The sequence below is a fragment of the Sturnira hondurensis genome, unplaced genomic scaffold (genome assembly GCF_014824575.4).
Source record: "Sturnira hondurensis isolate 20B ecotype Veracruz unplaced genomic scaffold, ASM1482457v3 Scaffold0019006, whole genome shotgun sequence".
In the NCBI taxonomy this organism is placed as follows: Eukaryota; Metazoa; Chordata; class Mammalia; order Chiroptera; family Phyllostomidae; genus Sturnira; species Sturnira hondurensis.
This window is the reverse complement of record NW_028091637.1, coordinates 13010992-13031896: the sequence shown is the minus strand read 5'-3', so window position 1 is coordinate 13031896 and position 20905 is coordinate 13010992. Positions and strand designations below refer to the sequence as shown.

Sequence of the window (20905 nt, the reverse complement as noted above, 5' to 3'; positions counted from 1 at the left end):
CAATCTCTTTAAACACATTCCAGTGGCCGGAGTCTGTATCAAATACCCACATATGCAGGTTGTATGCATTTATAGGGTTATTAGGGCAGGGTAACATGAAATAGTATAAGCAGAAAAAAGCAAACACTCTTACAAATGAATGATTTAAAAAAAAGATTTTATTTGCTTATTTTTAGAGATAGGGAAAGGGAAGGAGAAAGAGAGGGAGAGAAACATCTACTGGTTGCCTCTCATGCACCCCCACTGGGAACCTGGCCCACAACCCAGGCATGTGCCCTGACTGGGAATGAAACAGGTGACCTTTTGGTTTGCAGGCCGCCACTCAATCCACTGAGCCACATCAGCCAGGGACAAATGAATGATTTTTAAGTGTGTTGACCCACAGAAATTTTTAGTAAACTTGTAATGCCAGATGAGGCCCATGCAAGCTTACTGACTTTGTCATTTGCTACTTAGGAAAGGGAAAAGAGCCAAATCATATGCAATAGAAATGAATTGTAGCAAAATGGTAATTTTTTGATATGAGACCAAAATAAGCTAAAAACCTAAAGATAGGCAGATGTCAATTTCCTGTTTTAATAATGTAATTATAGATATGTAAGAGGCTACCAATGAGGGAAACCTCTCTACTATTTTTGCAACTTCTTGTGATTCTATAATTATTTCCAAATCAAAAGTAAAAGAAAAAAATAAGATGGCAAGAAAAAAATAGTAAATCAAGATAAGAAGAAATTTTTAGAAAGAGAATATTTGTTATATTTAAAACAAATATACACAGTTGCTATGTTTGCATAGTTTTGTAAGGAGTTAACCAAAATTTAAAAAGTGCTTCTGACACACACACACACACCCATACACTTTACAAATAAAAATACTAGACTCTAAAAAGTGGCAATTATTTTTAACGTTTGAACCAGTTTTTCAGAGATGTGTATAGTGTGAAACATAGTATTATGTTTGCAAAGGACAACTTAATTTTGTAAGAACTACAAAAATGAGTGTTTGCTCTTGAGAAAGGAAAATTTTTGTTTCTTCACATCATCAAAGAAAAATGTGAAGGATCTGATATGAAAGGAACAAAAATGTACAAATCCTACTACCTCATTCCTCAAAACTGTATAAACACTTGCAAAGTTTTCCTTCATCTGTTAATTTTTCCCTAAAGCAGCTAGCCCACACAGACTGGACACAGAATGTCAGAATAGTCCATCAAGATATGGAAACACACATTTTTGGCAGAAAGGTCACTAAATGTGCAGGGAAAGTCTGGTTATGAAATAATTCAGTGATGCACTTCGTCAGGCCCCCTGGAATGACAAAATGTGGCATCATCCTTTGTAACTTTCCTGGGAGTGTTCAAAAGACACATGAAAGTATGAATTCTTAAAACAAGTGGAGCAGTTTTGACGGTGCCAAACAGACAGTGAGTACCCTATAAAGGATGTAAAACACAGAGAGGTTCCAAAATGGACTCATTCACACTCAACGTAAAAGTATGTTTTCATAATAAAATTTAAAAAGCAACACAGAAGTCTGCTTGGCTGGACACTTTATGTATATTGCCCTCTTATACAAATATTAAATTACAGCCACATGGTGTGAAGGGATTAGGGCCAGAAAGATCTGAGTTCAAATTTCAGCACTTCTGGTTTTATTACCTTAGTCAAGTCACAGTCTCTCTTCATCTCAGTCTTAGGCACTAAAAGGGCTATAGTAATCCCTATATCTCAAGGTTGGTCCTAGTACTGAAAGGGATAATATATTTAAGGGCAATCAAAAGGCTGTGAAAATCACAGATACTCAATAAGTGTGAGCTCCCTCCTAGTCTTCCCAGAAGACACAACAAAATATTTCTCTATTTGTTTGGTTTGAGCCAAAACAAGTGGTTAAAGAGTAAAATAAATAAAAAAAGCAAGAGAATCTCATCCTAATATTATCCAATCTTCCCATTAATTATGCAGTTATATAAACTAAAATTTAATAAGCATCATCGAGTTTATTGGTATTACTCATTATTACCTAAATAGGTACTTTCTCTTGCAAGTTGGCATTTAATTTAGTCTTTAACTAATTTAACAAAATGTCATTAATTCTTTATTCAGATCATAAGATAATATGCTTTTTTTTTTAAGATTACAGTCCTCTTGGTCCCAGGTAAAAGTAATCTTACTCCTGGGTTTGAGAAAAATGGTGACATGGAAAGAGAAACAATGAAAGGTTAACAAAGTTATCTTTCAAGGCTGATTGTATAATGCAATAAAGCATCTGCTTATGTCTCACTGTCTATAGGCCAAAGTTCCCTAATTCACACCTTGAACCTCTCCTACCAATGCCTAGTCCCAGTCCCCATAAACTCTAAAGAGCGAGCAAGCCTCCTGAAATTGCAGAAGCCCAGAAACAGCCCTTAGAAGGCTTTAGAGACTTTTAAGATTTTAAAGATTCCAGGCTTTCAACATGGAATCCCCGAGCTTAAACAGGTGGTTCTGGAACCTACAGTCCCGGTTGTGTCTCAGTGTATTTCGTGCCTTTTTCTCAAGAGGCTGCTCAACTGTTACTTCCTTCTAGTGGTCTTTCTAGCCACCTGATCCTGCCAAAGAAAATAATCTCACTCATTCATCACTTATTTCCTGCAGAGCCTTACACAAATCTGTCATTACCTTGTTTGTTGCTTAAATCCGCCTACCACACAAAGATTAGGAGCCTGGTCTTTCTCCAGTGTCTTGGACCTTGTGTGTCTCGAGCGAGACATCTGGGATGAATGGCAGGTCTGTGTCTATCAGATACCTAGTGAACTCTATATCCACCCCCGCACCCTCCCCCCATTCTTCTCAGGTAATAATTTTTAAAATGCTCATTCTCATTTTGGAAAATAAGGCCTTTAGCATTTCAATCACAACCACTCACCCTAGCACACTTATTTCCTACAGTCGGAACTAGACAGTTTAGAGGCGACCAGGGCAGGTGCAGCTCTTTCACAGGCACACGCATCAACTCACATACCCGGCCCTGGTCCTGGGGGCAGAGGGGCTGGGAAGGAACCTTGGACTCAGAAGAGTCGAAGGAGTGGGAGGAGCCACCTCATGGCCGCCGGGGGGCTCCACTCCCCTGATGGCCGCGCCTTTCCAACCACCCTCCTGCGCGGCCCCACCAGCTCCCGGTGGCGGAGCGTCGCCCCCTCGGCGGAGAGCCGGATGCACTTCGTCCGGCCAGGATGAAACCCACCCCGCAGCGCGCGCTGCCGCAACCACAACTACTTCCGGGTGAGCGGGTCGCTGACCCTGTGGCCCCGCCCCTCCCTCGCCTCCTCCGCCTGGGGTTCGGGCTGCGGCTCCTCCCGGGGGCTGGTTCCCGCTGTCTGAGCCGCGGCGTCTAGAAGATACCGGCGTGACTGGGTGACTGGCCACCGACATCTGGAGCTGCCGCGTCCAGCCCGGCCCGCCCGGCCGGGGACCTGGGACTAGGTTCGTCCTCCGCGCCGCTCGCCCTTTGCTCTCCGCTCTTCGTCTGGGAGGGCTCCGGGCGGGCGAGCCGCGCTCTGGCCCTTCCCGGGCGCGCCGCAGCCACAGCCCGCGCCCAGAGACAGGTAAAAGCTGCTTTTCGCGCTGCCCGGGGGAGGGGAGGGACGTGGGCCCTGTTCCCGGCCTCTGACCCCTGCTGGGAGCCGGGCTTCCCAGGGGCTGGCGGGGTCCCCCGGCCGGTCCCGGTCCCGGCCCCGGGGTCGGGGTCGCTCCCTGCCTACCGCCTGTCCCCGGCCTCACCCCCGATTTCGACTGCGCACCCTTGGTCCGCGTGAGGGGAGGGTGTAACTCCCATTGTAGGAGAAATTACTTTGGGCTGCTGTCCCTCCGCTTCGGGTTCTCTTGGCGCCTTCCCGTCCTTCCCAGACGTCGCTCGCGCTCTCTCGGTGCTGTCCCCAGGCAGTCACCCCTGGGAACGGTGGCAGGCCAGTGGAGGGCGTAGCATTTTTTGGCATTTTCCCCTGCCTCCCTGACCCGAACTGAAGCGCGGGCATAACAGAGCTTACTAGGAGTGTCATGCTTCGTGCTTGACTAATAAGGGGTGTTATTCACACCCAGATTGTTAAATTCTGTAGTCCAGTCAGGCCTGCTTCTCTTGCCTGTGGATATCCAGTAGGAAGTCGGGGGCCTAAGGAAACCCACCTCTTTTTCTTTCTTGCGGGCGGGGTTGGGGAGAGTTCAGGTGTTTGCTCTACTGGGCGCCCCCGCCCCCTCCCCCCGCCCCTTCCCCCCGCCATGGGAGATACAAATATCAGGCAGCTGAGGTGGGGCTAGGGAAATATTTTATCCTAAACTTTAAGGAGTCTGTAGCTCATTTTCTTTGGGTGTCCATTTAATGACTCAGCATTTCTACCGTAAACAGAAAAACTATATGGAGTAGGTTAATTGGCTAAAACATATATATGAGGATAACAGTGGCCATTATTTTATTGCCATGGGAAGAGAATGTGGATGCAGTGATGACATCAGCGATGGAGGGGGGAGGCGGGGGATGGATGTACGCGTCCCTAATGTTTAAAATAACCTTGTTTTCAAGATAACATTTTATTTTGGGGATAAATCTGTTTTTGGAGAATGCAAAGTGTAGCAGATAAGAGTCAGTTGGCAGGGACTTGAGGTTTGCTGTGGTTTGGAAGCCTTGCAGAATTAACCCTGTTTTACCAACATCATGTTCTGTTTAACAAATACAGAGATGATGATGACCTAGTATTTAACTGATGTAGAATGAAAATGTTGGAAAGTGTGATTCATTTAGGAAGTTAGGTCACTACCTGGTGAATCATTGATATGGATCTTAAAATTGGAGTAGAGGAAAGTTGGAAGTTTGTTACTGCCTGTTTTATTAGATGCCTTCACTCATTTTATAGGAAGAGTTCTGTTTCACTTTGTTAGGTTTGTTGCTGGATATTTATTGTCATGAAGTATGGTAAGGAAATAAAGAGAACTTTTGCAGAATGTTTGGATGTTAGTTCCTAAGTGGCTTGTTGTGATTTTTACCCATAAATGAAGGGCTCTAGAAACAAAATACACGTCGGTGAAAAGTAGAGTTCACTGAAAGCATCTGCAGTTTACAAAGTAGTCTTTTGAGTGAAAGGTCTCACTCATTTTGCAGATGTAGCCTAAAAATGATGTGGAATGAGACTAGGTATACCCAGTTCTTGTTTAAGGTCAGGTACAGAAGAAAGTGTGTACTGAAGTTGTGATTTATTATTGTAATGCGTTCATTTTAGACTAGAAATAACTTTTTATGCTGAAATGTAACTTGACATTTTGGCTTTTAAAATGTTGCTCAGCAAAATAACTGAATCACAGAGGTCTTGATACTCTTAGCCTTGTTTTCTGGAATTCAGCTTGTTTTACTTTGATTTTCATTTATGAAGAACTTTAGTTATCAGTGATAAAGTAATGGGAAGTTTACCCTCTTGGTCTTGCTTATCAAATTTCATTCAATTCTTTGACTAAATTTTGGCATCTGGTTTCCTAGGTTATCCATTCTTACGTTCAGAGTGTTCCCTAATGTTGCTTTTGATTTTTGTCCAGCTGTTAGTGACATAAGAATTTCGGTTCCCCATGAACAGAGAATCCCTTTTGGAAAATCCCTTGTGGAAACCACCACCTCCATCACTGACAGTCTTGGAAGAGAAGCCTTCTTAGGCCAGGATTTAAGCATCTCTGTAATGAAAGAAAACATTGATAGGGAGAATATATTTGACAAAGTAGATTTTTCCTCTCAAAACAAAACCCAAAACAGATCTTTACTAGAAATGAGAGGGAGGGAGCAGTTTCTTGCAAAAGCTCTTTGAGGATTGTTTACCCTGCCATGTGCTGGGAATGTTGACAAGGATCATTTAAGAGGAAAAAAATCCTTTGTCCTCATCTTAAGATCATTGCACCTACGAAATAGAGACCCTTCCTAGCCCTTTCCTTCTAGATATAAGTAGTTGCTTTCTCACGGGAACATTTGAATGGAGAGATGGTCTTTTAACCAGGAAAACATACTGCCTTGTCTAGTTTGCAAATAATGAGTAGATTTTATGACCATTGTTCAGAACTCTAAAACTTCAGAAAAAAGAAATTGAGCAGATTTACCCTGTAAGTAAAATAACTGTCCTTTTTCTCCATTTTCCCTTTAAGATAATAGGACATGTGGACATGATTGTGTGTGTGTTTGTGTGGCCCATTGCACTTTTAAAACTTTTTGGCCTACAATAAATTGGGTCAGACTTAAAAGGAATCAAACAATAGGCTAAAAACTGGGTTTATCATATGCTATACTTTTCTCATTTGTTCTGTTATTTCTTTATTTTGGTGGGCTGGGGGACCGAGAATTCTGTGTCTTGAAGAAACTCTGAGATTGGTTGCATGTGTGTGTATGCTTTGTTTTCGTCCGGTGGTCAGGACAGCCATCCGTCAGAGTCAAAATGGTTAAGAAGAGGGAGGAAATGGCATACATGGAAGGGGAATGCTCATTTTACGGGTTTAGTGGATTTTTGCATGAGGTTTTAAAATTGGCAAAACATTTCGAAAGAAAATGTTACATGGTAAAAAGGAAGTCTCCTTTCTGCAATAAACTTCTAGCCTTTTCTCACTCTCCCACCTCTAATCCACTCAGCCACTGTTAATGGTTTCCTGCTTATCGTTCTCCAATTTTCTGTTATGTATGTAATCACATATATTTAGGAGGAATGCCCCATATCTTTCATTCTTACCCCTGATATGTCTTAGAGGTCTTTCTGTATTAGCACATATGTCCATCTGATTTCTTAAAACTTTAATTGAATTTATTGAGGTGACATTGGTTAATAAAATTATGTAGGTTTTAGGTGTACGATTCTGTAATACATCATCTCTATATTGTGTGTTCACCACTCCACATCAAATCTCCTTCCATCACCATTTATCCCCCCATCCTCTCTTCTTCCTCCCTCACCCCCTTTTCCTATCTGTTTTTTTAAAGATTAGATGTTTTGCCTAGTGTAGATGAACCATGATTTATTCATTTTCCATATTTATTTTACCATTCCTTGTTCCTAGGCATTTAGGTAGTTTTCACTTTTCTGCAAACACTGGTGTAATGAACAACCCACTTATAAGTCTTTGCACTGTCCATAAGTATGTGTGTGGAATGTATTTCTGAAAGTGTGATTGCAGGGTTGGGGCTTTAGCTGTGAAATCTAAAAATGAATTTGAGTCCTGTATTGGACTTTATTTTATAATAGAAGTTGACTTCTTTATTAACCTTGAAGAAGGAGAAAGGAGCTCTTAATTACTTGTATTCTTTATCCTCTACTCCATTAGAAAAATACTGCAATTGTATTTTATAAAGCAATTTTAAAAACATTGTGGAATGACAGGTACTTAATTTTATTTGTCCTGGTAAGGGTAAAAATGCTGTGGCTTAAAGACTGGTGCTGTTATAGACAAATCACTCCGTTTATATTTGGTAATAGTTAAATGAATACCTTTTGTAGTAGGTTGATTGTTTTACCAGGAAGAGGTTCAGGAATCTTTGCCCTTTTAACGTGAGAGACACTAGAGGCAAAGAAAAAAAAACTCTAAGGGGCTAACGTGTTATGATGAAGTTGGAACTTGTGAGTGGCAGTTTCCCTGGCTGGTGCCCAGGGTCTATTTTGAGGCCTTGTCAAAGCTTGCCTGATAGAACCTACCACGGGAGTGTAATCTGTCCTGGCCCCGCTTCCAGTGAGGAAGGCCTGTGGTTTAGAAGTGGCAGCCACAGAAGAGGAGGCTATAAAGACATTTGCTTTCACAGAAGATTAAGGCTACATTTTGGAGTGAAAATCTGCTTAGCATGCACATCCTGGGATCTAGTTTTTTGTATTCCTTTTTAAAGGAAAGTGCATGATTAAGGGAAACTAATGAGGAAAGTAGTTTAGAAAAATGTATGTAAGCAGGAGCACAGGATTGTATCAATGTGGATATTATGTTCTGGTTCAGAGCATGTTTGCCAAAAATCAGTTATGTGTTTTACAACAGGGCAAAAACATTACTATTACTGGCATAGGGAGGCCATGCCCCTAGTTGAAATAGTCCAATTCAGAGACTTTCACACTTGTCATTGGGATCAAAAGGACACCGGGAGCGATGAACTGTCTTGCAGGATTATTTTGAATTCGCACAGAGAAGTTAGCTTCTTCCCCAATTCTCATTCTCTTCTTCCCATAGAACTGTTTCAGTATTGTGTACAAGTATCATGAAGTTACCTTTTCAAACTCTTGCTTATTAATGGATTCTGTCTCCCAGCATAGCCTGTACCCTGTGCTTTCTCATAAAAACCTTGTGTTTTTGTATATTCAGTGAATGAAACATTTGAGTTTAAAGTTCTTTAATCTTACTCACTTCTTAGACTAGAAAGCTGTAGAAGAGCTTAGTGCTCCACCCTTTGGACCAAGGTTCATGTCACCATATTTAACTGTAGCCCCGAATTGCGGTCTAGGTTGTTTGAAGAATTTGGCATACAGACTTAATTTACAGATGCAAAAGCTGCATCCTTTCTTTTGCTTTAAATTAGGTTATGACTCCAGGAAATTCAGTTTTTCCTTGCCCTTAGAAGTTTGAATTGCTTTAGTATTCAATGGGAGGAGAAAAAAATAAACTGGAGTGTTTTTTCTTTTCTTCTCTATTCCTATTATCTCTGGTTTATTCCTGTTGTCCCTCCTCCCAGTTTTAGCCTTTCTTTCCCCCTCGTTCAAAAAAAAAAGAAAAAAAAAGTGAGTTAAAACAAACCACGGGTGAAAGTGGAGAAGACTGACTGGGAAAGGCTCCGTGAAAGTGCATATGAGGGTGTTCCTATATTTTCAGAAGTGGGATGTTAAAACCTTTTAAAAAGAATTCTAGTTCATCTTTTCCATTATTTTCACTTGGAGCCCTGCATATCTTAGTTTTCCTTCATTATGAACACCAACATTGTAACTAGTTTTGATATAACATATCTCTACTGCTTTAGGAAATTAATTTAAGTTACTTGTTCTGATCGCTTTGTTATTCTTTCAACATCCTCCACTTTCCTAAGTAGAAACATCTTAACAGCTAGGAACAATCTTTTGGCTCTCTGTTTTCTAAGTTTAAGAGAGTACAGTATCTTGTATGTAGAAGATTAGGATGTTTAAATATTTGTTTTTCTGTTAAATGGTTTAAATTATTTATAACAACAAACAGTACAGTCAGTGAGCATTCATGTTATCACAATTTTTAAAAAAGTATTTTAGTTAAGTGACCCAATGATTATAGGACTAAAAAGAAAGAATCAGTTTTATTTTTATTTTTTTAAAATATATTTTATTGATTATGCCATTACAGTTGTCCCATTCCCCCCCTTCACTCCCCTCCACCCTGCACACCCCCTCCATTCCCCCCTTTCGTTCATGTCCATGTGTCACAAGTTCTTTAGATTCTGTGTTTCCCATACTATTCTTGCCCTCCCCCCTGTCTATTTTCTTTTTTTTTAAAGGTTTTATTTATTTATTTATCTTTAGAGGGGGCAGGAGAGAGGGAGAGAAATATCAATGTATGGTTGCCTCTCATGAGTCCCCTGCTGGGAACCGGCCTGCAACCCAGGCATGTGCCCTGACTGGGAATTGAACCGTGATCCTCTGGTTCTCAGGCCCGTGCTCAATCCACTGAGCTACACCAGCCAGGGCTCCCCCTGTCTATTTTCTACCTACCGTCTGTGCTACTTATTCTCTGTACCTTCTCCCCCCTTCTCCTCCTCCCATTCCCCGGTTTCTAACCCTCCATGTGATCTCTATTTCTATGTTTCCGCTCCCGATCTACCTGTCCTCTTAGTTTGCTTTTGTTTTAGGTGTGGTTGTTAATAACTGTGTGTTTGCTGTCCTTTCACTGTTCATATTTTTCATCTTCTTTTTCTTATATAAGTCCCTTTAGCATTTCATATAATAAGGGCTTGGTGATGATGAACTCCTTGAACTTGACCTTATCTGAGAAGCACTTTATCTGTCCTTCCATTCTAAATGAAAGTTTTGCTGGATAAAGCAATCTTGGCTGTAGGTCTTTGGATTTCATGACTTGGAATACTTCTTTCCAGCCCCTTCTTGCCTGTAAGGTCTCTTTTGAGAAATCCGCTGACAGTCTGATGGGTACTCCTTTGTAGGTGACTGTCCCCTTATCTCTTGCTGCTTCTAGGATTCTCTCCTTCATTTTAATCTTGGCTAATGTAATTATGATGTGCCTTGGTGTGTTCCTTCTTGGGTCCAACTTCTTTGGGACTCTCTGAGCTTCCTGGATTTCCTGGAAGTCTATTTCCTTTGCCAGACTGGGGAAGTTCTCCTTTATTATTTGTTCAAATAAGTTTTCCACTTGTGCCTGTTCCTCTTCCCCTTCTGGTACCCCTATAATCCGGATGTTGGAATGTTTAAAGATGTCCTGGAGGTTCCTAAGCCTCTCCTCATTATTTTGAATTCTTGTTTCTTCATTCTTTTCTGTTTGGTCATTTCTTCCTTCTGTTCCACTCCATTGATTTGAGTCCCAGTTTCCTTCCCATCACTATTAGTTCCCTGTGCAGTTTGCTTCATTTCACTTAGTGTTGTCTTCCTTTGTTCATATAATTTGTGACTAAAATTAACCAGTTCAGTGGGCATCCTGATCACCAGTGTTTTGAACTGTGCATCTGAGAGGTTGGCTATTTCTTGGTCACTTAGAATTATAGGCTCTGGGGCTTTGAGCTGTTCTTGAGTCATAATGTTTGGTGTGTTCGCACCTGTTACGTATGAGGGGTAGAGCCTTAGGTGTTCACCAGGGCCGGGCGATGCAGTCCTTGGGTTGGTGAGGCTGTATGTGGGGGCAGGGTCAGAGAGGGAAAAAAATGGCGCTTTGCTCTGCTCCACTCTCTCTCTGTCCCCTCTGTGGCTTCCCACAAGCAAATTGGGCCCCTCTGGTGCTGGTTCTCAGGTGTGTGGGCCTGTGTACCCTCCAGGACCCTGTGGGTCTCTCCAGTGAACTCTCTGTGAGCCTGGGAGCCTCTCCCGGCCCCTTTACCCCGAGATAGTCTTTCTAGTTGATGCTTTCAGGCTCTAAATCCCGTCGCTGGGGCCCTAGCCTGAGCGGTCTTTCTCACTGTTCGNCCTGTTACGTATGAGGGGTAGAGCCTTAGGTGTTCACCAGGGCCGGGCGATCCAGTCCTTGGGTTGGTGAGGCTGTATGTGGGGGCAGGGTCAGAGAGGGAAAAAAATGGCGCTTTGCTCTGCTCCACTCTCTCTCTGTACCCTCTGTGGTTTCCCACAAGCAAATTGGGCCCCTCTGGTGCTGGTTCTCAGGTGTGTGGGCCTGTGTACCCTCCAGGACCCTGTGGGTCTCTCCAGTGAACTCTCTGTGAGCCTGGGAGCCTCTCCCGGCCCCTTTACCCCGAGATAGTCTTTCTAGTTGATGCTTTCAGGCTCTAAATCCCGTCGCTGGGGCCCTAGCCTGAGCGGTCTTTCTCACTGTTCGCTCCTTCGCTTGGTTTATCTGCACGGGAATGTGTGACCGCAGTCAGCCAGCCACCCTGCACCTTCACTGGGTCCACCGATCGCCACCCCATGCTGGGGACCCACCAACTGCCTCCGCCTCTGCTCCTGGATTGGTCAGACTCGATCTTTCCAGTCCGACCTGCTCCACTGCTGTCTCCACCCCTCTTACCGGTCGGGAGTGAGTGGTTCGTTGTTGTCAGACTTCCATACAGTTCAATTTTCACTGTTTTGGCTGCGTTTTTGTTTCTAAAACTTTGCTGTCTTTAAATTTAGTTGTGGAGGGGGCACAGTGTTTCACCCATGCCTCCATCTTGGCCGGAAGTCTAAAAGCTATATATTTTATTGATTATGCTATTACATTGTTCCCATTTTTTTCTCCTCTTTATTCCGCTCTGCCCTGTGCCCCACTCCCACCAGCATCCCCCCACCTCCGCCCTTATTCTTGTCCATGAATCGTGCATTTAAGTTCTTCAGCTTTTCCATTTCCTATACTATTCTTAACCTTCCCCAAAATGGTAGGTCTATTTTGTGCCTATCATTTATGCTTCTTATTCCCTGTACCTTTTCTCCCATTCCCCCCTGCCCCCCCTCCCCCGCTCCTGATAATCCTCCATGTGATCTCCATTTCTGTGAATATGTTCCTGTTCTAGTTGTTTGCTTAGTTGGTTTTTGTTTTTTTTTTCAGGTTTGGTTGTTGATAGTTGTGAGTTCGTTATCATATTTTTTATCTTTTTCTTAGATTAGTCCCTTTAACATTTCATATAGTAGGGGTTTGGTGATGATGAACTCTTTTGACTTGACCTTATCTGGGAAGCACTTTATCTGCCTTTCCATACTAAATGATAACTTTGCTGGATAGAGTGATCTTGGATGTAGGTCCCTGCCTTTTATGACTTTGAATACATCTTTCCAGCTCCTTCTTGGGTGCAAGGTTTCTTTTGAGAAATCAGCTGATAGACTTATGGGAACTCCTTTGTAATCAATTGTTTCCTTCTCTTGCTGCTTTTAAGATTCTCTTCTTATCTTTGGTTTTGGGTAATGTAATTATGATTTGCCTTGGTGTGTGCTTCCTTTTGTCCAACTTCTTTGGGACTCTGAACTTTCTGGACTTCCTAGAAGTCTGTTTCCTTTGCCCATAAGTGGGAAGTTCTCCTTCATTATTTTTTTCAGATAAGTTTTCAATTTCTTGCTCTTCCTTTTCTCCTTCAGGCACCCCTGTGATTCGGATGTTGGAACATTTAAAGTTGTCCCAGAGGTTTGTAAACCTCTCTTCATTTTTTTGAATTGTTGTTTCTTCATTCTGTTTTAGTTGAATGTTCATTTCTTCCTTCAGCTCCAAACCTTTGATTTGAGTCCTGGTTTCCTTCCCTTTACTGTTGATTCTCTATACATTTTCCTTTATTTCACTTTGCATAGCCTTCTCTTCTTCTTCCATTTTATGTCCATATTCAACCAGTTCTGTGAGCATCCTGATTACCAGTGTTTTGAACTGTGCATCCGATAGGTTGGCTATCTATTTATTGCTTAGTTGTATTTTTTCTGGAGCTTTGATCTGTTCTTTCATTTGGACCATATTTTTTTTTGTCTCAATGTACCTGTTCTGTTACGTAGTAAGGGGCAGAGCCTCAGGTATTTGCCAGGCTGGGGCCACCCGTGTGTTGTGGCACAGTATGTGGGCAAGGGCTCCTAGAGGGAACAGTGCCGCTTGCTTGGCTCTTGGCTGGCTTTCAGTTACTTCCCCTGCTACCCACAAGCAAATTGGGCCCTTCTGGTGCTGATTCCTGGGTGGGTGGGTCTGTATATGTTCTAGGAACCTTTGGGTCTCTCCAGCAAACTCTTCTGTGAGGCTGGGAATTTCTCCTGCTGCTGCAACCCCCACAGGTTTTTACAGTCAGAGGTTTTGAAGCTTTATTTCCCCTGTGCTAGAACCCTGGGTTGTGCCGTCTGTCTTGTCCCCGTTTCTCCTCCTGTTTTATCCGACCGCAAATGTGGTTCTCCCCATCTGCTGTCTTGCCCAGTCTGGCGGCAAGGCCTCTTCACTCCGGTTGTCCATCTTGCCCCACCTACTGGTCTGGATGAATGTTTCTTTAACTCCTTTGTTGTCAGACTTCCATACAGTTGGATTTTTCTGGCAGTTCTGATTATTTTTTGTTTTTAAATTTGTTATTGTCCTTCTTTTGGTTGTGTGAGGAAGCAAAGTGTATCTACCTATGCCTCCATCTTGGCTGGAAGTGATTTTTTAATATTGTGTAACAGATTACACAAATTTAGCCCCTTAAAACACCACATCTATTATCCTTGAGTTTCTGTGGGTCGGGATTCTGAGCATGACTGAGTTCAGTCCTCTGCTTAGATTTTCACGAGGCTGCAGTCAAGCAGTTGGCTGTGCCGAATTCTTACTCGGAGATATAGTTGATAAAAATCTGCTTCCAGGCCCATTTTAGTTTTTGGCAAAATGAATTTCTTTGTCATTTTAGGACTCTTCAAGTTCGTAAAGTCTGTTTTCAACTCTTAGAGGCAACCTGAGGTTCCTTGGCCGTGGTGTTTCCATATATGACTTTCATCAAGCAGCAAGGAGAGTCTAGAGCAAGTCTGCTAGCCAGCTAGTCTTATGTGATGTAACGGAATCATGGGAATGACGTCTCACAACCTTGTATCCTAGTGGTGAGGAGCTAGTCACAAGCCCTGCCCACATTCCTGGGGAGGTGTTTACACCAGGGTGCGAACAGCAGGAGTGGGGATAATGGAGGCGAGCCACTTTAGAGTCTGTCTGCCATAACTGGTTTCAAAATAGCACATATTTTACAAACCCGTTTTTGTTTATAAAACATATGTGCTCAATTAAGAGTGTTTCCAGGTGGTGGAAATTAGTGGTTTTTATCATTACTTTTAATTTCTTCATTATTTCCTCCCACTTCCCCTCCTGGCAACATGCCAGTCTTACAATTTGAAATCACTTTTGGATTTTTATTATAACCAAGTAAATATTGTGTACTGCTCAGCCAAGTGTTGTATCATGATTGTTTCTTGTTTAACTTTCAGTTTTTTTCAGGGGGTGAAGAGATGCTTCTTTTTGCTTAGTTTTCTTTCTTTAAATATTTTATTTATTTATTTTTAGAGAGGGGGGAGGGAGGGAGAAAGACAGGGAGAGAAACATCAATGTGCGTGGCTGCCTCTAGCGCACCCCCTACTGGGGACCTAGCCCACAACCCAGGCATGTGCCCTGACTGGGAATCGAACTGGAGACCCTTGGCTTTGCAGTCCAGCACTCAGTCCGCTGAGCCACACCAGCCAGCGCCTTAGTTTTCTATTCACCATATTTTCCCCAAGTCCTCCAACAGATTTTTCAAGTGTTTATTCTGTCTATCTGATTTATTTTGAGGAAAATAATTAGTTTATTTGTGAAATATATAGAGATATAAAAACAATATAGTTTCTGGAGGAATAATTAAATGAGTATCTGAGGTCTCAGTACTTAGATCAAGAAATTGAATATTACATTTGTGCAAGAGGTTCCCTGTATGTATTCTTTAACGCTATCCCTTCCCCTCCAGGTAATCCCAGTCTGATTTTACATGTTAATAACTCTTTTGAGATCCCTGCTCCCTCCAGCCATGCAATCTGTTTCACCTTCCATATGTGTATTTCTAATCCATAATGCTCTGTAATTTTGAAAAACTGAAAATAGCTCTACTACCTTTTTGTGCCTATCAGTGAGGATAGGCTAATCTACTTGAACAGACGACCCCACTCTTCGGAGGTTTAACACGAAGTTTACGTACCACTCATATCTCTGTCTGCTGCGAGTTGCAAATAGTGGCAGAGGAATAGCTTGTTCCACAGAGTCATCCAGGGCCTCAGGCCCCTTTCACTCGGTGACTCTGCTGTCCCCTGGGCCCTCAGAGACCTTCTCCGAGTTCTCCACATTTGGCTGGCAGATTTGAGGGCGAAGAGAGGGAGTGGTAGATTGCGAGGAAAGTTCGATGGGCCTGGTGTGGACATGGCATACTTGTGCTCACATTCCATTGGCTAGAAGTCAGTTGTATAGCTGCATGTAATGGTTATGAAGTCGGTAAAATGTAGCATAGCTGTAGGCAGAAAAGGGAAATGGCTTAGTGAACAGTAAGCCAATTATCTGCCATAGTATGTATCAGTATGTTGGGGTTTTTTTTGGAAAAACTGAATAGCAAGTGTAAACCTAACTATGAAAGGAAAGGTGCGGGTTCCCAGGAGAAGATAAGCCAAACAGAGTCTTCCTGGAACCCTTTCTGGTAAGTCATTGGGAAAGTTTGTTTGCCCTGGGAAATGGTAGGACACACCACAGTCAGGGCATCTGGCAGAGCCGAAACCTGCAAGGTACTGAGTATATCAAGGTACTGAGTGTGGTTGGGGGAATGTGCCCCTCTACACGCAGGGTGGGCAGACGTAGGCATGCAGTTGTTTGTGTGGAAAATGACACAGTGATTAGGAACTAGTAATACAAGAATACACTGTTTTGTGTAAACTGTACCCCCACTTTTGTATTTTTTGTTTCTAAGTTCATCACTCTGTAGCTGTCAGGAAGAGATAAAAGCAAACACTTTTGTGGTGTGAAATAAATGCTCAGCCCGTCTAGGCAATGGGAGGAGGGGATGGCAGGAACTTCCATCCACATGGGGTTAAGACAAACTAATAAAAACTGGGCAAGATGCACTTTATAGTAAAAGGAGGTCTCAAAGGCTGTGGAGATTTTCTTTTAACTTTTTTCTTTAGGATTTTATTTATTTATCTTTAGAGGGGAAGGGAAGGAGAGAGGGAGAGAAATATCAATGTATGGTTGCCACTCATGCATCCCCTGCTGGGAACTGGCCTGCAACCCAGGCATGTGCCCTGGCTGGGAATCGAACCGCAATTCTTTGGTTCGCAGGCCTGTGCTCAATCCACTGAGCTACACCAGCAGCCAGGGCAGGCTGTGGAGATTTTGGTGTTGACATCCCTCCATTATGATCATCCTGCTAGAGATCAATGCTTGTTGCTCCTCTTCTCTGTTGGGTTTATTTCTTGTTTGCTAAGTTTCCTCTCTTTTGGTTTCCTCTTTTATTTGATGAAGTATGTCTTCTAGTAGCTGATTGACAAATTTCAATNTCTGCAACCCAGGCCTGTGCCCTGCTGGGAATCGAACCGCAATCCTTTGGTTCGCAGGCCCGTGCCCGTGCTCAATCCACTGAGCTACACCAGCAGCCAGGGCAGGCTGTGGAGATTTTGGTGTTGACATCCCTCCATTATGATCATCCTGCTAGAGATCAATGCTTGTTGCTCCTCTTCTCTGTTGGGTTTATTTCTTGTTTGCTAAGTTTCCTCTCTTTTGGTTTCCTCTTTTATTTGATGAAGTATGTCTTCTAGTAGCTGATTGACAAATTTCAATCAAAGGGTGTAAAAGAAGTGAGCTTTTGAGAGCATGCATGTCTGAAAATGTCTTTAATTATCAAGTGGTTCAACTGGGCGTAGACTGTATAGGTTGTCTATAATTTTTCTTCAGAAATTTGAAGGAATCACTCTAGTCCTCTTGTTTCATAATTACTTTTAGAAGTCTGAAGCCATTCTAATTGTTAACCCTTTATACCTAACCTGATTTTCCCACCCTTGGAAGCTTGTAAAATCATTCTCATTCCCCACTGTTTGAAATTCACTATGGTAATTCACTATGAAATACTTCGGTGTGGACTCAGGACCTGTGTTGAGCATTCTGTGGGCCCTTTGAATCTGGCAACTCATGTCCTTAATTTCTGGGAAGTTATTTTATGAGTGGTATCTTCTGTTTGTGTGTGTGCGTGCGTGTGTCTGTGTTGGGGGATGGTATGGTGTTGTTTTGGATGTGCAGGCATGGGGATGGGGAGAGCCTGTTTCTCTTTGATAAAAAGGAGGCACCAAGGGTTGGTTTTAGGACTTTTACTAGTAGAAGTAAATGCGTCTTAGGAGGGACTCGTTGCGTGTGTCTGGATTGGAGTGGCGGTTGGGCGAGCTGCTCTCACAGCGGTGCTGTGAGCTCTGCTCTTCTCTGCAGTCATTCCCCGTGAGCGCTGTCCTTCCATTGCATTGGGTCTTCCTGGCCTCTTTCTCTTATGGGCCCGACTGGTGTCGTTGCCTCTTCTATCTAAGGGAGGCTTAAGCTACACAAAGCTGACCAACAAACATGACTCGAAAGAGGGAACATGTGGGCATCTTCCTCTCTCATATAAAAGTATCTCATGTCACTATTATTTTTTCCATTGAGTGATTTACATGTGTAGAAGGAATCATAAAGGTCTCCAGGAAAACTTGAAAATTTCAGAGACCTTTTCTCTGATAATAAAAACTTGTAGACTTTAAAGTTGATGTTTTCCCCCCAGAACTTTGAGGACATTAGTAGTTGCTTCTTTGTTCTGATTGGAACTATGGATTTGAATCAGATTTTTAATGTAATTTTATTATTAATTTTTTATTCATTCCAATCAAACCAGCTTTTAATTGCTTGTACATATTTTATAGAAATATATGACCTAGGACAAGTCAAATAACCACTTGTTCACCACTGTATTAGTTAGGGTGATGCTAATAGTTGTGACCATTGAATTTAAAATCTCAAGTCTTATTTTTCTTTATTTAGTTCTTTTTATTGGATTTATTGGGGCAACACTGATTAACACAATTATGCAGGTTTCAGGTGCACAGCTCCATACCATCATCTGAGGAAGGGGATGGGAGGAGGTGGGGATTTTTAATTTTAAAGGTTAATCCAAGGGTACTCCTTCTATTTAAAATTAGCAATGTATTTTTGTGTTTACTTAGAATTTCATTGTGTTCTCCAGAGTGATGGTTAATGTTAAGTCAGTAGAAAATTATGGTTTTACCAGAGATGGCCAGCATAATTTGTTTTTTAATCACAAGTGAGTATATGTTTTTACTACTTTTAGAGAGGGGAAGAGCGAGGGAGAAAGAGAGAGAGAGAGAGAGACATTGATTGGTTGCTTCCCTGCTTCCTGTGTGCACCCCAACAGGAGATCAAAACCCCAGCCTAGCTGTGTGCCCTGAGTGGGAATCAAATCCGCAGCCTTAATGACGCTGTGACCAACTGGGCCACCCAGCATTTTTATGATCCTACTTTGTTTATTGAAAACCACAAAACATTGTGGGATGAAATTAAGAGAAGGTTTTTTTTTTAACTGCAGTTCCCAGTTCCCGTGCCTTTTGTTCACTTAGTTGTCTACCATTCTCAACCAGTTACTTATTCACTAATTTTTGGCCAACACTTAATATAAAAACTTTCAAGCATACAGAAAAGTTAATAGAGTTCTACTGTGAATATGCATATGCCTGCTATCTAGATTCTACTGTTATTATGTTTTATTATACTTTATCACCTAGCTATCCCCTATATTCATTCCTCTATCTACTATTTCATTTGGGGGCATGCATTTGAAAAAAAAGCTGCAGGCAACAGTACACCTCAACCCTCAATATTTCAGAATGTGCATCATTGACCCAAGTTCAGTATTTGTGTAGAGGTCTTTTTCTTTTGAAGTAAAAATTATATAGAAAGGCATGCATAGATGTTAAGTATACCATTTAATGACCACTCTCTTCTATTTCTAATTCAAGTGACGGACACCCATTATAAAGCCATTCTCCCAAACTTGTGTATTCATTTAGACTTTCAAAAATATACTTTGAATGCTACAATGTACCTTAAGTGTTTTTTACTTTTTATTTTATTATGTAAATATGCTGCATAGTATAATGATTATACTATAGGCATTTTTATTTTTTAAAGGCATTTTTTTCAAGATTGTTACATACTTGAGCAAAACTTCATAGCATGGCAAATGATATCATATGATGCTTGCTGGAGGAAATAACTTGAGGATATTTTTGTTTAGTTAGAAGTACGAAATTGTGACCTGGCTGGTGTAGCTCAGTGGATTGAGCGCCGGCCTGTGAACCATACAATCGCGGTTCGATTCCTAGTCAGGGCACATGCCTGGGTTGCAGGCTGGTTCCCAGCAGGGGACTCAAAAGAGGCAACCATACATTGATATTTCTCTCTTTCTCCCCTCCCCTTACCTTCCCCTCTAAAGATAAATAAATAAAATCTTAAAAAAAAAAGAAATACATCTGTACTGTGTTTAACCTCTGTATTAAAAAAAGTACAGAATTGTGAAGAAAGGCAAGGATTGCCCTTTTGTCAATTTCATAAGCTACATATGTGAAAGAGGTAGTGAATTCAAGACACTGGAAACATTTATGGAGTGCTTTATAGGTTTATTAGGTGGTTGCATTTATGGTAACCCCTTGGAGCCCCAGTTAACCATGTGGAATCTCTGGGACAGTTGTTCTGCTCTGTAGACGAAGTGGCCAGGGCGCAGGCAGATGGGCTCAGATCCTCTCACCAGAAACCCCGTCCAGTGGGAACAACTGTAGTCGTACGAAGTCTTTAGTTCGGGCGCCGTTCCAGATACTGCGAATTGCTTATGAATAACTACCAGGTGTTTTATTGTGCAGACCAGTGTTATCTGGAATGACACCTCTGATGCAAAGACTTATCATGCCAATGTTTTTAGTTCTCCATGATGAAATACTTAATATAAGGGAACTGCAACTGTCAGTATCCAGACACTACTCAGTGTGCTGTATTTAGAATGTGACATGCTGACGTTACATACACATTCTGTTCTCACAAAAGGGAACAGTCTCCTAATTGAAGTGCCACTTAATGTGGCAGAATGCCTGCTTTTCAGAAGTGTGTCATATGAGAAGCTCACTGCACAAGAGAGCTTTATTGATGTATCTGTCTATTGTGGAAGGCTTGTATTCCACGGCCTTCTCTAGGTACTTCTTTCCCTGAGATAGACCAGTACTTAATGACAAAGCCATCTGGAGAGAATCAGCTTGACATTGCTCCTGTGAAGGGCTTGACAGAATGCAGGCAGGGTCGTCCTGGGCGTGCTGAGGTCAGCACCACAGAGGAGAAGCTGCGGGAGAATACCGCCCCCCCCGCCGCCCGCCGCCCCCCNGCGCCCCTCCGCAAGTGCTGTGGAGGAGCCCTCCTTGGGATAGAACGTACTGAAAGTCCTTTTACGATCAGAGACTGGAAGTAGTATAGTCGAGTCTACACCCTTACTTTGGTCATTTTGTTGAAAATTAGTTTTCTGTTGTCTGTGCCAGGGATTTTACTTATTTCTTTTAAGGTTTTCCCCATGGCTGTTCTGGAGTTATTAGAAGATGGGTTGCATAGGAGCCGAAAGCCTTGTCGGATGTTTGCCTACAGAGTGTAAATAATACAACTCTTTCAAAAGCACTGGGTTGTTTTTTTGAAATAGGTGATGGTTGGTGTGCCTCTCGTGCAGTTGAAAAAGGTAACAGGATCTGGCCCGTTAGCCACAAACCCCT

The 20905-nt window shown here is 42.3% G+C and overlaps 1 protein-coding gene across 16 annotated transcripts in view; it reads left to right on the top strand.

Moving 5' to 3' along the window:
• The first annotated feature begins 3273 nt into the window (after nt 1-3273).
• Nucleotides 3274-20905, top strand: part of LRRFIP2 (LRR binding FLII interacting protein 2) — a 104631-nt gene continuing 86999 nt past the window's right edge. For 4 of the 16 annotated variants that reach the window (XM_037070698.1, XM_037070695.1, XM_037070700.1 and 1 more), the window contains exon 1: nt 3275-3583. The gene's annotated coding sequence lies outside the window, so the exon portion shown is untranslated. Of the gene's footprint in view, nt 3584-20905 lie in introns of all 16 variants that reach the window. The other 12 variants (XM_037070705.1, XM_037070703.1, XM_037070704.1 and 9 more) reach the window with 6 other exon arrangements.